Here is an 18,374-nt window from a genome sequence, read left to right as displayed (position 1 = left end):
ACTAACCAGTTTACGGTCTTGGACAAAATATTTGATCTCTTAGTACCTCAGTTTTTCCATCTATGAATTGATGATATTTACCTTCCCAAGCTTGTAAATTTGTCATAAAGATTAAATATTTAGTGTAAGGCCAAGCAAAAAATGTGCTCTATAAAAATGTTGGCTGTTACTCTCTATTTTGTTCATGAAAAATACTGGTGGACCTCTATTACCACAGTTTATAAGCAAAAACAAATATTAAGTATACATAATTGTGCATTAACATTTAGAGGAAAAAGAGAGAATCTTAATATTAATTATGACTAAAAACCTCAAAATAATATTAAGGAAAATAATTGTTTTGATTGTAGAATTTTGTTATTTTCTAAAAATGGGGAAAATGTAAATTGTTTGTAAATGTATGCAGCACAAGACTATCCCACTGGCAAAACTGGCAGTTGAGTTTCTTTCGGTATAAACTTCAATAAGCATGTAAATGAGCCCAGTTAGAATATACTGTTCCTAACCACTAAAAGCTTTTGTACAGAAGTGTCTACAAGCTAGTTACTTTCTCGCTATTTCTTTGTTCAACAGTCAACTTCCCAGTGCAGACCTAGACTTGGGCCAATGCCTCTTCCTAAACTGTAGGACCAGGGAGCAGAGTAGCAACATCTGAAAGGACTTGCAGACCAGGACATTCACCACAGGAAGGAAGCATGCCTCGTTCAAGGCTGCAGACAGAGCTGCAGCAGAACCAAGGTCCCACCCAGCTTCTCAGATTTAAACAGCATGGCACTGCCTCCATGGCCCAGGCCCAGGCCTGCCTCCTGCCTAAAATGTGAATTCTGTTTGTAAGAACTGGATCTTGTGTTAACAGGAGCAACAGGGTGTGAGAGCCTGCCCAGCCCTCCAGGATTTCAGTTCTGAATTGGCATGTGCAAACAGAGTGGCTGAACACGCTGAGTAAAACTCCAATTCAAAACCCCAGTTGTTAAAAGCACACCTATCATAAGACTCACACACCAGGCCACACGGAAGGGTGGAAGGGTCACCCCCTGAATGTTGTTACAGGAATTGAACTCTCACCAAGTTGCTATTTTTTTAAATGAGTACTTCTCTGTCTTTAGTAGTCGTAGTGCTACTACTTAGTACTTCTCTGTCTGCATTGGATAGCTCTAGGTCTCTCTAAATATTTGTCATGGGTAAAAGGTCAGAGTCAAGAAGAAAATTGATACCTGAGCCTTTTATTTTCCCTTTCCAATAATATTTATGTAACAGACTATATATATATGACAAATTGTGACTTTTATTTTCTATTGCAGTACATTTTTCACCTTTATCAACCCTATAAGGCAGGAAAAATTGTCCCCATTATTTAGTTATTTGGCCTAAGTTCACATACTCTGCCTGAAATTAGAATCACTTTCAGGCTTAGCTGAATTCAAAACACTGGCTCTTTTCAACACATAATACTTGCTTCCGAAATGGATTGTATGATCTTTTTGATTAGCTGTAATGTATATGACAATACCAAAGATCTTCAGTTCTTCTGATAATGCAATATAATGGGTTTATTTTGAAGACAGAGCCAGTTAAAAAATATCTAGATAGTCAAACTAAAATTTAGACAGAAATTTATGTTTGGGCAGTGCTCTAGTCTCAAGTCACTGATGATCAGAGTTTTACTATTTTAAAAAGAAAAAATTGCCAATTTTTAAATGTTCACCTGTAGAAAGACACTGTCAATTATGTGACTATCATTAAAAACTCCAAGGCGAACTAACAAAAGTAGCACAATTTTACAAAATTACAGAAGCTTGATTTAGTCAGTGAGAATTTCTTCTTCACACAGATTTTTGTCATCTCTGTCAGCTCCAGGGGCCCCTTAATGACAAATTAGCAAGGTGCTACTGTCTTGAAGCTAGCAGACATTTTAGCACATTGACATTCAGCTTTGTGACCTGCTTCTTGCTAGACTGCTAATTAATATTTGCACTGGCTACAGAATTAGCTTGTTTTTTAGACTTTCACATTCTAAGATTGCCTCCAAGTGAAGCAGGTTTTTATCAAAAAGCCAACTTTAACTCTGTTTTATTAATATTTATAAGTAGAACTACTACAAAGTATCTATTTTTGCTAGACCATACAGGCATTTTCATGCTTTATATTATCGCAACTGTACTACAATTGGGTAAGATAAATGATATGGCCCCCATTTTGTGGCTTAAGAGACTAAGCCTCCACAGCTGAAATAATTTGCCCAAGAACATGTAGTTGGTGAGGGCTGCAGCTTTGATTCAAATCTTATGTCAGAATCCAAAGATGCTCTTAAATGGACCAGACCATTGTAATCTAAGAAAAATCCACTAGAAAGAATAGGAATCAATTCAAAATTTCAAGTTATGCAGAGATGCTATGGACTGTGTGCCTCATCCTCACCACCAATTCATATGTTTAAGCCTAAATCTCTAATGTGATGATATTTGCAGGTAAAGCCATTGGGAAGTAATTAGGTCATGAAAGTGAACCCCTATGAATAGGATCAGGGCCTTACTAACAAGGAACAAGAGAGCGCTTACCTCCCCTACCCATGCCATGGTCGTGTGAGAATTCTAAGAGAAAAGCACCATCTGCAAACCAGGAACAGTGCCTTCACCAGACATCAAGTCTGCCAGCATCTTCCTTGACCTTGGATTTCCAGCTTCCAGAATGATGAGAAATAAATTTCTGATGCTTAAGCCATCCAGGCTGTAATATTCTGTTATAACAGCCTGAACTAAGACAATTGCCTTAGCAGAAGTCCTGCATTGCTATAGTTCTCCTGATCCAAAAAAGAAAAAGAAAAATCTCTTCAGAAGCAAATTATTTAGCTGGACATTATGGACACCAGAGCTCTCCAATATCCTTCCAGCATGCAAGAATAATCATAAATAACTTAAAAACAAACAAACAGACAAAAACAACAGAATTCATTTGGACTAGTTGGTGCTCAGGGTTGAACCAGCTACTAAATATTTTGAAAAGCACTGATAAAGAACAGGAAGTGTATCTTCAAGTGTTTCTTTGTGAAGACAAGACAGTTTTCTCAATACCAAGAGAATACAATGATAAGAAAATATATACTCTACCTGTCCTCCCCCCTACATCTTTGTTGAAAGAGTGACAAAAGCAAAATAATATGGATGCATACATTTGTATTGATTCTAGAAATTTCTTCTCACAGCCACCACAACATTAGAAAACTTGCAGGCCTACATAAGTTCGTCTATTGTAAAATACCATGACTGTAAAAATAAAAGAAAAATTCCTACACTATCTTAAAACTTTGAGACACTTTTGGAGTGGGCTTCTATAGAAGATCTTATCCCAGCTTGGACCCCAGTGCCTTTGTCTGTCTAGTTTTCTCAAGGGAAGCACCAGGCAGAGGACAGTGTTGTCTAACTAAAGATGGAAGGGCAGAAGACATGAATTAAGGTTCCTTCTCCTTACACAAGTTAGAAGATGAAGGTCAGGTGTCACAAATTCCTATAAACGTCATAAAGTCAAAGATCATGTCAGTTTTATCCACTAAAATATGCTAAGAACCCTACAGTGCCTGATATAGAGGTGCTAAATAGATATGTGTTTAATGAATGCTAACAAAGTATCAAAGTGAAAACCAAGACGAGGACTGCAAAACCATGTGATCAATTAAAGTACCAAAAGAGATCTACAACCAGGAGTAAACTTGATGACAAATTGAATCTGAAAAGCAGCAACCAAGAAGCTTCAAGGGCAACCATTGCTTTGTTAAACTCTGGTGTACACGCATGGCTCTCTGATCTATGGCTGCCATGTTTCCTAGCATTGGCCCCCTCCTCTACCTTCGGAAGGTGAATCTTCTCTCTCTCTCTCTGATTTACTTTCTAAATAAACTATATTTTCCAATCTAAAAAAAAAGAAAGAAGCTTCAAGGGCAAGCATGAACAATGGTAACAGTGTCTGTTATCTCCTCCATACAGCATACAACATTTCATCTCCTCCAAGTCAGGATAAGATATTGTGCCCTCTTCCAAAAGGAGAGTGCTGCTCAAGAAAGAAAGGAAGGAATCCAAATATGGAGGGAGGGAGAGAGGGAGGGAAGGCAGGAGGAAGGGAAAGAGGTATCTTTCTCTATATAGGTAGATATGGATACAGATAATTATCTCGATAGATAAAGTTAGAGATGTTCTTTTCTGCCCTAGGTGAAAGACAGAAAGTTCATACAAAACATATGTCTCTGAAACTAAAGCAAAATAATGCAGTATTCTTAAGATTTGACAGTATTTAGCAAGAGTCGTATATGTGTTCACCTTCTTTGAAATATATATTGGGAATTTATCAACTCAAAATCTCGTTGCCTTAACATAACACGAGCTGATTTGGCACCCACACAGTGTGGATATTGTTGATCGGAGGTTGCCCAGGGCAGCTCTTCTCCAAAGCTCCTTCCATTGAGCGGATCAGGCATCTTTCAAGCATCTTCTGGGTCTCAGGGTCCCACTGAAGGTTCTACATCCACTTAGGAATGAAGAAAGAGCATTGAAAATGGCATGGGAAGTTGTAAGTCTTAAGGGGCCATCCCTCATTTCAACATCCCACTGGGCAAAAAGTCACATGGTCCTGCCTTATTTTAAGAGGGCTGGAAAATATGAGCACCCAGCCCGAGATGCCACCATACGCACATTTATCAATCAGTTTCATTTCTTTTAGGCATAAAATTAGGACCAAACTAAATAACTAACAATAAAAACTATGGGATGAATTTTCTATTGGATAAGTTAAATGGGAACTTCCTAACTATTGAATAAAAAGATTAATAACAAGCATACATGTTTTTGAAATAACTATGTTGAGAAAGTAGAACACAGACTGAATACATGTCGTAATTAAGAGTCTAAATCTCACTTGTCATGTGGGCAAGGACTTGAGTGGGACCTGACGAGACCTGCCTTGGCACCAGATGCCCAGAACTCCAGCTGGCTGGCCTGCACAGAGCTTGGAGGAACACAGGAACCAAACCCTGACAGCCCCCAGCTCTCTAGGGTTTCTCTTAGGAAGAGTCATTTGTTTTGTGCTTCGACTGTATTTTAAGTCTCAGAATTCTCTTCTGTATTTCTTTTCCAAGCACAATTTTACTTCCTGATGATCTAGGTCAATATAGAACAGATGGCAGCTGGCATTTCCATATCAGAGCTTGGAATAATTTGGGAGAAAGACTCAAAAGGTCCTAAACTGAAAAACTTCAAGTTTATAAAGAAATTGCTTTTAAAACAGAGGTCAGTCAAGTAATTATTGATTGATTTCTTGTTTTGAAAAAAAAGAAGTTCAAATTCAGTTGACATTTTACTCATTTTTTATTTTAACTTTCATGACTTTTAATATACAAATAATGTACGCTTGTGTGGGAAAATAGAAAACACAGAGAAGAAAACAAAAGGAAAGAAACTAAAGGAAAGATCATGCTTAAAATCCCTTCAAAGATTATGAGGGATTAACATCAACTTGCTATGACTTACTTAACCCAATCAGAGAGGAGGAGTTGGCATTTTATTTCCTTATGACGTTTTTGGAGCTTATCTTTTAACTTTTTCCGTACATTTCCATTATACATGGATATATCAGATAACAAAATCATACTATATCATATCTATAATATTTTATCATATTTTCATGTTCATAGGTAAGATTTTCATCATTGTTTCAGTGGCTGTGCCATTCCATCACATGGGCTTAGTACTATTATTTGCTACACAGCCTTCAATTAAGATTACAGTTGATTAGACTTCTGTTGTTATTTTTAAAATGCTTTGATGAACATCTTTGTATATTCATATTTTGGCACTTCATTAATAATTTCCTTGGGATAAATCCTTAGAAGCAGGTCAGAACACTGAACATTTTTAAAGCTTTTGATGCATTCTGTAGAGAGATTACAGCAATTTGTTTTCACACAAGCTGTGTACATGTATGCCAACCCCCTCACCCTTTTGAACACTGTATATTTTCATTCTGTTTAATCATTGTCAGTCTCCTCAGTAAAAAAAAAATGGCAACTCATTGTTGACTAATTAAACCCACTCATTTCAAGCTATGTTCACCACATACAAAATACAGCACAAAACTTTGAGACATTTGAATTTTATGCTGAAGTCTTTTTCATATTTTTTTAAAAATTTTTTGCCTTGGCAAGTTTCTCCCCACTTTCTGCCCCTCTCCCTTCTGAACGCTTATCTACTTCAAAAGGAACCCCCAAAATACAGCTAAAGAACTGCATGTTTCCTGGCTACCTCTCTGCCTCAGAAGCACAGGGACAACACAGCCAAGGGAACAGATTGTGCTGCAGAGCCCCTACCTCTCAGGAATTCCTGGGAAAAGAGACCTGGGTTTCTTGGCACTTAGGATTCTCTGAACTGAACAACGCACAGAGAAATGCAACGACAGTAATCATCAGCTCTCTGATAGTCCTTCTATTTGGAATAATTGCCTATTTTTACTTTCTGTTTGTGATTACCCATTCAAATTTTATTGTTGGTGGTTTTGAAAAAAATCATTCGTTTTCCAAAAGACAAACAGTCCTGGGGGCTGAAGGAAAGCTATTTCTCCTCACACTGGAGAGTTTTTTTCTCGGGAGGATGTTCTTACATAAAAACGTTGCTCTCGTGGATAAGGGGAACCCAGTGGATACCTTGACAGTCTATGGTTGCTAGTAGCTCCCCCATCAATGAGTCTTTTTTGTTTGTTTGTTGTTTGTTTGTTTGTTTTTGAGCCGGAGTCTCCCTCTGTCACCCAGGCTGGAGTACAGTAGCATGTTCATGGCCACTACAGCCTCGATCTGCTGGACTCAGGCAATCCTTCTGCCTCTGCCTTCCAGGTAGCTGGAACTATAGGCATATGCCATCACGCCCGTCTAATTTTCTGATTTATTGTAGAGCTGAAGTCTCGCTATATTGCTCAGTCTGGTCTCAAACCCTTGTGCTCAGGCAATCCTCTCTTCCACCTCCCAAGGTGCTGGGATTACAGGTGTGAGACACGGCACCTGGCCATCAATGAGTCTTACAAAATGAGGTGGGATCTGGAACTTCAGGCTGAGCCGCTCAAAGAACAGCAAAATGGATGGCTGATGAAGCCATGAAATGCAGGACTTGGAATGTCCTGTGTGGGCTGCGTCCTCTTGAATGGAGCTCATCAAGCACAGGTAGAGGCTACTTACACCTGGGTTCTCTACCAACAGACAGAAACTGGGGAAGTATCAATGCCCTGAACTGCTTCAACCAAGGAAGATAAGATGAGAGACTGTGGATCTCCTGTCATTTCAGAACTGCATCCAGAAGTTGTTATTCAAACTGTAATACAAACAAACCAAACCCACAGATTTTTAAAGAACTCTTGCAATATTTACAATAGAGAAGACACAGAATTCTTATAACACAGAAGACACAGGTCAGGGAGAGGCAGTTAGTGAAAGACACAGGGGCGCACACTGAGTTGGAACTCACCCAGATAGAAAGAGAAGTGATGATCCTACCCATTCACACCCAACCTGTCCCTACTCCTTCCTCAGGCAATTAGCTGAGCTAAGCACAGCTGAGGGAAGAGAAGCAGCCATTATAGCAAAGTCCTTGATGAGAATTAGGTACTTAGGGTGATATGTTAGTAGCTCAATTTAAAAACAAAGAACTTTCTGAAAATTACTAAAGGAGTATCATAAAGTAACATTCCAGCGCGTTTTATCAAGAGATCAGAAGGCAGGGCACCTACAGAAGCTGACTTGTAGAATTTAGTTAAGAGAATAAGAGAAATTCAGAAGAGATAGACATAGAAATGATTATCTTAGTCACACTTGGCTGTGCAAATTAATTTTAGAGCCCCACTCTATAGATAGAACCTGTAGTTGTGGATGAATAGGCTTAATAAAATGAGACGTTTTTTTTTTTTTTTCTTTTTCTCCTTATTCCAGAGTGTGGATTTGGCACTTCTCAACTAATTATCTTGCCATTTTCAGAATGCTGAAGAAAATGTTGACTTAAAGAAATGCTTGAATATTGTTAGAAATCAATATTTGATCTGCTAGAAACTGAATTTTGGATCCCTCCTCCACAGGCAAAATTCTGATAATCTTATCAGAAGGTAAAAATTACAGTAGCAGATTCCAAGGAGAATCCATCCTGGACAAGGTGTGCATAGACTTGGTGCCATGGGATTTACCTGCTTGGTCATGTGCTCTGCGGTATCTGCAATTCACTTTGCCTGCCTCACAAGGTTGTTGCATCCTGAAACATTTCCCCTCCTCAGACGGCAGGAAGCATGAGGTTCGTTCTAAAGTGAGTACATCCTTCCAGTTGCTCCAAACCAGACCTATAGGTATCATAACACTGTAAGAAACTGTATCATAACACTATAAGAAAGGGATTGGCAGTAGAGGGAAGCTGCCAGGAGAGGGGGAAACACCTCATCAACAAGGGTAACTGCATAATGAACATTTGTATACCTAATCCTGAGTTGTACCCCACATCTTTAAAATAAAAATTTAAAAATAAATAAATAGATAGCAGCAACCAGAGAGAAGGACATAGGAAGAACACAAAGCTCAAGAAAAAAGTAGAGATGCATTACTGTAAAATTAACAAAGGCTTTATGAACTATCAAAACTGAGAAAAAGGCAGGCATAGCAACTCACACCTATAATCCTTGCACTTTGGGAGGCCAAGGTAGGAGGACTTCTTGAGGCCAGGAGCTTGAGACCAGCCTAGGCAACATCATGAGAACCTAACTCTACAAAAAATAAAAAAGACCATGACTTGCCTAAAATCAGCCGTAGTGATCTGCAGTATACCTACCTGAATACTAGAATTGTTCTCTTTCTCTGTAAACCATCTTTGGTTTGGATTCAGAAAGTGGAGGGAAGAAGAAAAGTGAAGAAAAAGAACATGATTTATTTAAAGTAAAAGCTGCCCCCAAACCATAAAGGGTCACTGCCAGCTCTTCCTACACTGCTTTGACATCTATTCCCTATGATGTTCAGTTTAAACTATGATTATTTGGCTCAGGGAAAAGCTCAGGCTGGTTTTGGGCTTTGGCCCACATCTGTCCAGCGTGCTGTAGGTCAGCATTTTAGAGGACATGGACCCAAGCAGTCACCTTAGCAGGGCAAGATCTCTATAGGGATTTTGTCCAGCTATAGCTCTCTTGCATCTTTCTGATGGATGCCTAGCAAAACTCATAATATCTTGTTCTATTCTGAGAGTATAGATGAGGTAGAGTAATAACAGAAATTCCACTGTGGAGTTAAGAAACGTATTTCCTAATCTCAACTGAAGACTTGAGTAAATTAATTTGGGTTTATCCCTTATACCTACCTCTTGTATATAGCCTTTCTGTTTTGGATGAAGGTCATTCCTTTTTTTATTGCATCAAAGAGCAGTGATAGCAATACAGTCAATGAGAAATGACTTCAGGAAAATCCAGAGACTGAAAGTTGGACCGCATCTGTCATGAAACTGGCCATATTTCTCATACGTCCCCACCACTCTGGGCTTGTTTGAAAAAGAGACTGTTGAACTAATTTGGGAATGAAATTGGGAATATGTAGCCCTGGTGATGTCACTCCTCCTTCTTATACCCCTGACAGGCACTGATAATTAAATTAAAATTATTTCCTACTTAAGTAAGATCAGGCTTCAGTATTCTACACAGAACAGCCCTCCAGACAATTCCTAACATCAATCACAGTGCCTCATGAGACAAAACAACCTTATAATCTCTGCCACCCAAGCATCCCTCTAGCCAAGAAGCTGTGTCCATTTAGAAACAGATCAAGTATCAATCCATCCCCTCTATTAGTAATAAATACTTAATTAACATGTAGTAGATATTTGCTGTACATAGGATGTGCATTCATAGTCTCTCTACATCCTTATAACAACCCCACCAAGTGGATAGCGTTGTAACTTCTACGTTACAGAGTTGAGTTAAGGCTTGGAAAGACTGTATGACTAACGTAAGGTTATTCATTTAGCTAGCACCAATCAAGCATTTTAACCCAGTCTTTTGTACCATGAAGTCTGAACTAGTCTCATAACTTGGCCCTCATCTTTGAGGAAAAACATATCTGTGCCTTCTGCGGGATCTGCAACACATAGTACTTCTTAGTTAACAGATATTCTGATTTATCTTCCCCCAGATAAAAGTGATCCCCATCTTGGGGTGTCGTGGATGCCACAACACATCCTTAGCAAGCCTGGCTTGCATGTTGAGAACGTGCCACTCTGCTAAATAACAATTGCAGATCCCACCCCATCCATCAGTACTGGTCTTGCTGGAGATAAGGATGCTGCTTCAGAAGATGATGGATCACACGCTATGCCCATCTGGTCCCCAGCTCCAGTCTCTCCCAACTTTTCTCCACTTCTTTTATTTTCTCTATTTATGATGTGTGCACAACATACTCAAATGCTAGGTCCATGGGTTAAGTTGTATGCCAGTATTTCAAAGTCCTATTTACTGACGGGCAGTTTTTACCATGTGGCTAAAGGTACATAAATTCTGACTCCTAATTTATATTTAATGATATTTGAACTGTAAGTGAACAACCACGTCTGCAAAGAAGAAAGCACATTTTAAAGTGAAGGTATGATTTTGAAACACATAACCATTATGCCCCTTCCACGTGGGGTTGGCCCAGCCCCACCGAATGCCTGGCCACTACAGTGCTTGAATTAAAGATTCGGTATAGTGCACAGAGTTCTGGGAGAAGTCATGGCTAAACGTGCCACACTATTCTTGTGGTCAATCTATACCAGATTGAGGTGGGAAAGAGCAGTGCGGCCTAGCAAAAGATGCCTTTGCTTCTTGGCTGCACCACTCAAGATCTGAGTGTCCTTAGGCAAATTATATAACACTGTGAGTTCCAGCACACAAGCTTCCTGCTGGAAGTATCCTCAGGAGATCCAGTCCTGGATCGCCAGACACCAGCACATGCACGGCAAATTCCCCTGTGTTCCCTGGAGGTTTGTGGTCCAGGGGATCAGGAGCGAATTTGGTCACTGCTCCTTATATCCCTCCAAGGCCAGAACAGCAGCATTGGGTGAGATCATTAGTGGTTACCGATTGGGTCCAACCTCATAGTCTCTCTTCCAAAGGGACGGGTGCTCAAAGCCCTCAGCTCAGCATTTAAAGACACGTTGATAATTTAAAGCTTTTTATGAGGTTTTACATTCATTTCGAATTTTCTTTTGCCAAGTTTGTGTCTCATGTTGGGCCTTTTCTCCTTTGAGTAAAAATATCTCCGAGCTGGCCCAGGCCCTGGAAGCAGCAGGGTTTTCTGCTGCAACAGTGACACCTGCTGTTGAGGACAAAGTTGGTAATTTCGCAAAGAAAATTCTGGGGGGCCACGATTGCTTTCAGATTTCCAACATCTGGAAAGACAAATGAATTCATTTTTGCAGGGAGTAAGTACTGCCGTGCTGAACAAGCAAAATCAAATAAGGGGCCAAGGAAGAAAAAAAAAAAGGAATGTTTTCTGGATTGAAAGAGAAATCAAAGACTCCTACAGCGTGGCGCAAAGCAGTTAGGTCGTGGATATGTCTGCCAGAAAAGGCTAAGCCAGAGGTAGCCTCTTCCACTGAGGACTCTGAGAAGTCAGAGCTGTCAGCCGGCAGCTTCCTTGAAACACAGAGCACCAAGACTGACTGCCTCAGCACAGAGCCTTTCCACGAAGGAGCTGGTGCCGCAGACAAACTTTCCCCAAGCAAAGAATGGCTGAGGTTGCTTCACACACTCCTCGGCATAGGGGTACTGAGAGATGTTCTCATTCATGTCTTTTCTGCATTGTGAGTAAGACGTCTGGTTGTCACACCTGACATCACTGGCATGTTCAAAGACACAGCCCCCTAATTTCTTTAAACTCTAGAAATTTCCAGCAGGAAATATTTGAGGCCTATGCCTATTTCCCATTTGCCTTTTATCTTGGGAAATAATTTTACGGCTATGTTAATTTGCCTTAACTTTTAATTAAGGCGATATTTGAAGTTTCTATGGTTTATTCAAATTCTTACCTTGTAGATGAACTTAAGAGTTTTCAAACGTTTGAAGAAATCTGTTGAATCTATTTTGTGTCTACGAAAACAATTCTTTATGGAAGTTGAATTTTGAAATAGGGAAGGGTGGGGGTTCTCGCTTTCCCTCTCGGGGCAGTCTGCCGAGTCCAGGGAGAACTGTCCTGATCTTCAGTTCTGGGAATTCGTGGTCCACTGGCCGCTGTCCCACCCTTGCAAGCTCTGGGACTCCACATCTATGTCTCAGCTACAGAATGAGAGTAACTTGTCCAGTAGCAGTGGTTCTATTCTCCACGGTTACTATGAGAACTAAGGGTGACCACTCATCTGAAAAAGCATTAATTAATGCAGAAAGCTAAATCAGTACTGTAGTGTTTTATTTTATTTTTTTTAATTTTTATTTTTTTGTTGTTGTTTTGTTTTTTATCAATATTTTTTATTATGGTTTTGTGGGGTACAATTAAGTGTTAGGTGTACAATTATGTTTCGTTCAGGCACCCTGTTGATAACAGGTGTTTCCCCATCCCCAGACAGATATTTGCGACTGTTAATCCCATCCCCCTCCCCAACCATAGTTTCCCAGTATCGTCAGTCATTCTCTTATAGTATTACATTGGATGTTCAAGGTCCATTATATGAGTGAGAACATGTGATACTCGGATCTTTGTTTCTGTGAGAGGTCACTCAGTATTATAGACTCTAGTTCCATCCAGGTTGCTGCGTAATTCATGATTTTGTTCTTTTTTATGGCTGCGTAGTAACTGTAGTGTTTTAAAGGAAAATAATAATTTTACTTCCTTGGGCCTCCCTTTCAACAACTATACCAAAAGGAATTTTGATTGGGTGATCATTAATACAACCTTGCTACCTTAGCACAATATACTGTATTAAACTCAGTCCTTTCCTTTGTCCCTTACACCAATTCCATAACACCCATCTCTAGCTGTATTATTCTGGCTGAAGAAACAGGCCCAAGGAAATTTAGGAAGTCAAGTAGCAACACATTCCAGGGGCGGTTCTCACCCCACGTTCCTGCGATTCTTAGTGAGCACATTCCGTCATTCCCTGATCCCCCTAACCGTGTTAACTTCGAGCTCTGTAATTTCACAGTTCTCTGAGACACTGTCCTCATGTTCCTAGAACTGAGAATTGTAGCTTTGCACATGGATGTGAAACTAATAATCTGGGGATTCCAACATATCGTGTGTTAGTTATCGCAGCATTCTCCCCTCTGGTTAGCATATATAAAATATGAGCACCCCTAATAAACAGCAGCTGTAACATACAGCAGGCTGCATCTTCAGGGAGAGACTCTTCAAAGTGTTTCTGGCATGTCTTCTAGGGCCGTCTTGACCCCTCTACCCCAGACGTGGGGGCTTATTCAGTATCTGCTGGAATCTCTTGGGAGCATGCTTGCATTCCTTGTCACACCTGGACTGGATGTTACAGAGAGGGGGGGCTTCATTTTATTTTCCTGTTCCCCATTCTCCTTCCTCAATCATTTTCATTTCACTGATTTGCCCCTTATCGCTTAATTTATTTTCCTCATTATTGGCATCTGGGCTGAAGGCTGCAACACAAACACTGAAAGACCAAACCAAGATTTAAAAAAAAAAAAAGAGCAAAATATTCCCATTTCAGATGGAAGAGCAGATGGGGCTCTTGGCACGTCAGAGGATTTAAATTGACCCTCTGCACCAAGCTGGGGGAAGACAGACTGTCACTGCTGACGAGGAGGCACTAAAGAGACATGCTTTCCCTTTGAATATGCAGTAACATTTTGGAGTTCTTTTCTCCCTGCAATATGGGATGAGAAGAAGCCATAGGATTGATCTAGACTCTCTTCAAATCTGAAAATGCTGTCGCGGGACCCATGACAGGCCTGGGTACAGACTCCACTCCCCCGTTCCAGCTTTGAGTTCTGCCTCCTCTACTCTGTTTCGTCATTTCAAGATGGGATTAAAGCCACCTGCTCCCCATCTTACACCATGCATCATGATTGCGTGGTACAAGATGAATGCATGGGAAGATGCCTTGCTCAGTGCCTTGCGCATAATAGATGTTCAATAAATGTGAATTCCTTTCCTTTTTTTTTTTTTTTTTTTGTCCTCATGTGTGACCAGAGTTGTGAATTTTTTGGAAGCTCTCCCTTCACAACTTCTCTTCTCACAGCTGGTAAAGATAAGGACCAGGTGGGAAGCTCTGACCTTCCCTTTTGGATGACATTTATAAAATAAGCTCTGTCTATTCAAAGGACAAGTGCCATCAGCATTTGAGACAGGAGTGCCTTATTCTAAACAGGTTGGGTGCTCGCTTGCAAATCTTCAAAATATGGGAATCTTGGATAACCTTGAGTCACAAATCTTGACACTGTCCTCCTGTTCAATAATCAGAACATGCTTCAGACTTCTCCATCTATCCATTTCCAGCTGCTCTAAGCACTGGCTTCTGTTGATTAATGCGAACTGTTCATTTTAATAAGTGAAAAAAGTGCTGCAAACAAAGCAAACTCTTTATGCTTGTTACTAAAAAAATAATGGTGTAAGACAAGAGTAGCTAAATTAGTTTAAGGATTACTTTACTATAAAATACTTCAAAATTAAGGAAAGGAAATCCATTGGGAGATTTAGAAATGAAAGTGTTTTCTGTCAGACAGATTGTGAGGAAAAAAATGGAAGAAAAAGAGGAATACAAAGAGGAAAATCAATGACAAAAGAGGACAGAGAGAGAAATTTCATGAACATACCTTCTTTGAGCTTTTACCAGACACTTTTAGTTCTCTGTTTCAAACCTTTCATAGGTAACCATTGCCATAAAATGAATTCAACCTTCAAATACAGCATATAGGGACTTTTCTGATTGGTTTCACCCTACCTTTCTCAACTAATTCTTGATAATCTGCTACACGCTCCTCCACTGATAATCCATCTCACCAAACCAACACATCTCCCATATTATGCCCAGCATAACTGGCCCATGGCCTGGGCTCAGTATCTGTTGTTTATCCCCCCCCCAAAAAAATTAAATCCTTGTATTTAAAAGTCAAGTGTTTATTAAGGCCACAGGATCACAGAGTATCTCACAAACTGAAGCCTCTACTTACTTCTGGAAGCAGGAGTAAAAAAAGAAGATAAAAATAGAAGACTTGATTAGATGCTCAGACAGAGCTCACTCCAACCACCCCTGCTCTATCTTGAAAAGTGAAGCAACCCTCTTCCATTCAGGTGGGATTCTAGATACTTATCTGATGAAGAAATTGAACCAGAGTCTCTACACTTAAAGATAGTTGGTAAAGAGGAGGGAAAAGGTAAAGTATGAGCCTGAAAACAGAGGGAATAAAGGAAAGTCATCAAAATAAAGAGGAAGTCATACCATCATACCAACCTCTTTCTTTCCCTGGCTCCCAGGACACTTCAGGCAAGAGATAAGAGAAATGATCTGAGAATGGAAGAGCCCAACTGAAATGACATAGATCAAGGACAGAATCATATTCATGTCAAGCACCAATTATGCTAACTGAAGCTTACCAATTAATAAGTTATACACCCACATGGACATTCCAATAGGCTTTTTAGTTATTGACTTTTAAAGCATAGAATCAGGAAGCACTACACATTTGAGGAAATCCTCTAATATGAAAGACAAATCAAAACATAAGAGCAGGGGGAAAATCTGAGGCAATAAAATGAGCAGGAAAAAAAAAACTTTTAACAACAAATTTAATTAATATCTATGAAAGATATAGCCATGAAACAAGAACAGAATGTTATTAAAAATGAACAGTAAGAGTAGAGTTCTTAGATATTAAAACTATAATAGGTAAAATTTAAAACACAGTAAAAAGATTGGAAGCTAAATTTGAGGAAGTCTCCTGGAAATTTGAACAAAACTATAAGAGATGGAAATGGAATATAAGAAAATAAGAGTATTAGGAGAATCAAAGGTCTCAAAAACAAGAGTTCTAGGAAACGCAAACATAGTAAATGGAAGAGAAGAATTATTAAAGAAACAACCCAAGAAAGTGTCTTAGAACCAAAGAACTTGAATTTCTTATTGAGTAAGTTTGATGGGCTAAATAATAACCCTGAATGACATCTATGCCCTAAATCCTAATTCCTGGAAACTTGGAATGCTGTATTTGAATAAGTATCTTTGAAAATGTAATTAAATTAAGGATTTTTGTGATGAGGAGATTATCCTGGATTATTAAAGTAGGCTGTAAATGCAATCACTTGCATAATTATAAGAGGGAGGTAGAAGGAGTTTTGACACACACAGAAGAAAAGAAAGCAAAGTGACCATGGAGGCAGAGACTAGAGTTAGACAGCCACAAGTCAAAGAATGCTGGCTGCCACTGGAAGCTGGAAGAGGCAAGGAAGAATTTTCCTTTATGGCCTTGAAGACAGTCCTGACAACACCTTGATTTTAGCACAGTAATATTGATTTCAGACTGTTGGCCCTCAGAACTGTGAGATTATGTGTTTATTTTGTCTTAAGCTATCCAGTTTGTGATCATTTTTGCAGTCACAGAAAACTAATAAAGGGAACTACTCAATAAATGAAAGGAAAAAAAATACAGCAAGAAACATCATGGCAAGACTTCAGAGTCCTAGGCATAAAGATAAGGTCATAAGAGCTTTCAGAAAGGAGACCAATGTCTTTTAAGGAACAGGACTCAGATAGAAATCAAATTTATCAAACATAAAAATGATTACCACCGTACAATGCAGTAATGTCTACAGAAGCTAACATTCTGAGATTAAGATAATTTCCAATCCAGAATTTTAGATCCAACCAAGCCAAAATAGTAAACCCAAATAATTTTATTTTTGTCATGCAGTGTCTCACTAGATTTACCTCCCATTTTCAATTTCTCAAGAAAATGCTGGAGAACATCTCCAGCAACTGAAAAAGGAAACTCCAAACATAAAAGAAAGTCATGGCATTTAGAAAATAGGGAAGCCCAGTGGGGCGCAGTGGCTCATGCCTGTAATCCTAGCACGTGGGGAGGTTGAGTCAAGAAGATTGCCTGAGCCCACGGATTCGAGACCAGCCTGGGCAACATGGCAAGATCTCGACTCTACAATAAATCCAAAAATTAGCTGGGCATGGTGGCGCATGCCTGTAGTTCCAGCTACTTGGAAGGCAGAGGTGGAAGGATCGCCTGAGCCCAGCAGGTTGAGGCTGCGGTGACTGTGAGTGTGCCACTGAATTCCAGGCAACAGAGTGAGACTCTGACTCCAAAGAAGAAGGAGAAGGAGAAGGAGAAGGAGAAGGAGAAGGAGAAGGAGAAGGAGAAGGAGAAGGAGAAGGAGAAGGAGAAGGAGAAGGAGAAGGAGAAGGAGAAGGAGAAGGAGAAGGAGAAGGAGAAGGAGAAGGAGAAGGAGAAGGAGAAGGAAAAGAAAGTAGGGAAGCCAAAATAGGTGTGGCATCAAGTGAGTTTACAGGAAATTGATGAAGGAAAATTCTATTTGACACTCATGCCACAGACCCAGGGAGGAGCACACTGTGATAGGAGAGGAAAGGTCTCAGAAGGGTGTTTTACCAACAATAACATGAGGAATCTATTTCCTATGGATTTGACAACATTGAGTGAGATTCTAAACTTAAAAAAAATCATTGCTGGGTACATTTTAAAAACCAATTTTTCAAGTGAAATGCATACATAGGGAACACACATTTGGACTTCTAAATTTTCATCTTCCATAGGAGTCAATAGGTAGTGTCTTAAATTTTTTTAAAAGAAGAGTAAACATATTATTTAGAAATAATACATTTTATGCCAGATTCCTAAAAGAGTTTGAAGTAGTTGACTTCAGGACCTTGGAGGGCTATGACAGAATCTTTAGTTTTTTTCTAGGCTTTTTATTACTCTTTGAACTTTTTTAAAGCATGCACACTTGGTACTGATTTTTGTTTTTTGTTTTTAAATCATGGGTCCCTCTCTACAAATGTCATTACATGAATCTTGATTCAGCCTTCTGTTTTTAGAAACAGGTTGAATATCCCTTATTCAAAATCCTTGGGACAAGAAGTAGTTCAGATGTAAAGGTTTTGTTTTGTTTTTCTTTTGTTTTGCTTCTTGAGCATTTGCAAAAATACATGTTAGTTGAACCTTCCTAATCCAAAATTTAAAATGCTCCAAATGAACATTCCCTTTGAGTGTCTAAGGTGCTCAAATGTTTCAGATTTTGAAGCATTTCAGATTTCAGATTTTCAGATTCGTGGTTGAAGCTGTATATGTATATATGGGTATTTTTCTATATGTGTGTGTCTTTGCTGATTCTTCTTCATACTATTGAAATGTCATTTAAAAATGCA

This window comes from Carlito syrichta, unplaced genomic scaffold, assembly GCF_000164805.1.
Source record: "Carlito syrichta isolate Samal-C Ts95f unplaced genomic scaffold, Tarsius_syrichta-2.0.1 Scaffold308159, whole genome shotgun sequence".
Classification (NCBI taxonomy): Eukaryota; Metazoa; Chordata; class Mammalia; order Primates; family Tarsiidae; genus Carlito; species Carlito syrichta.
Note: the sequence above shows the minus strand (reverse complement) of the source record.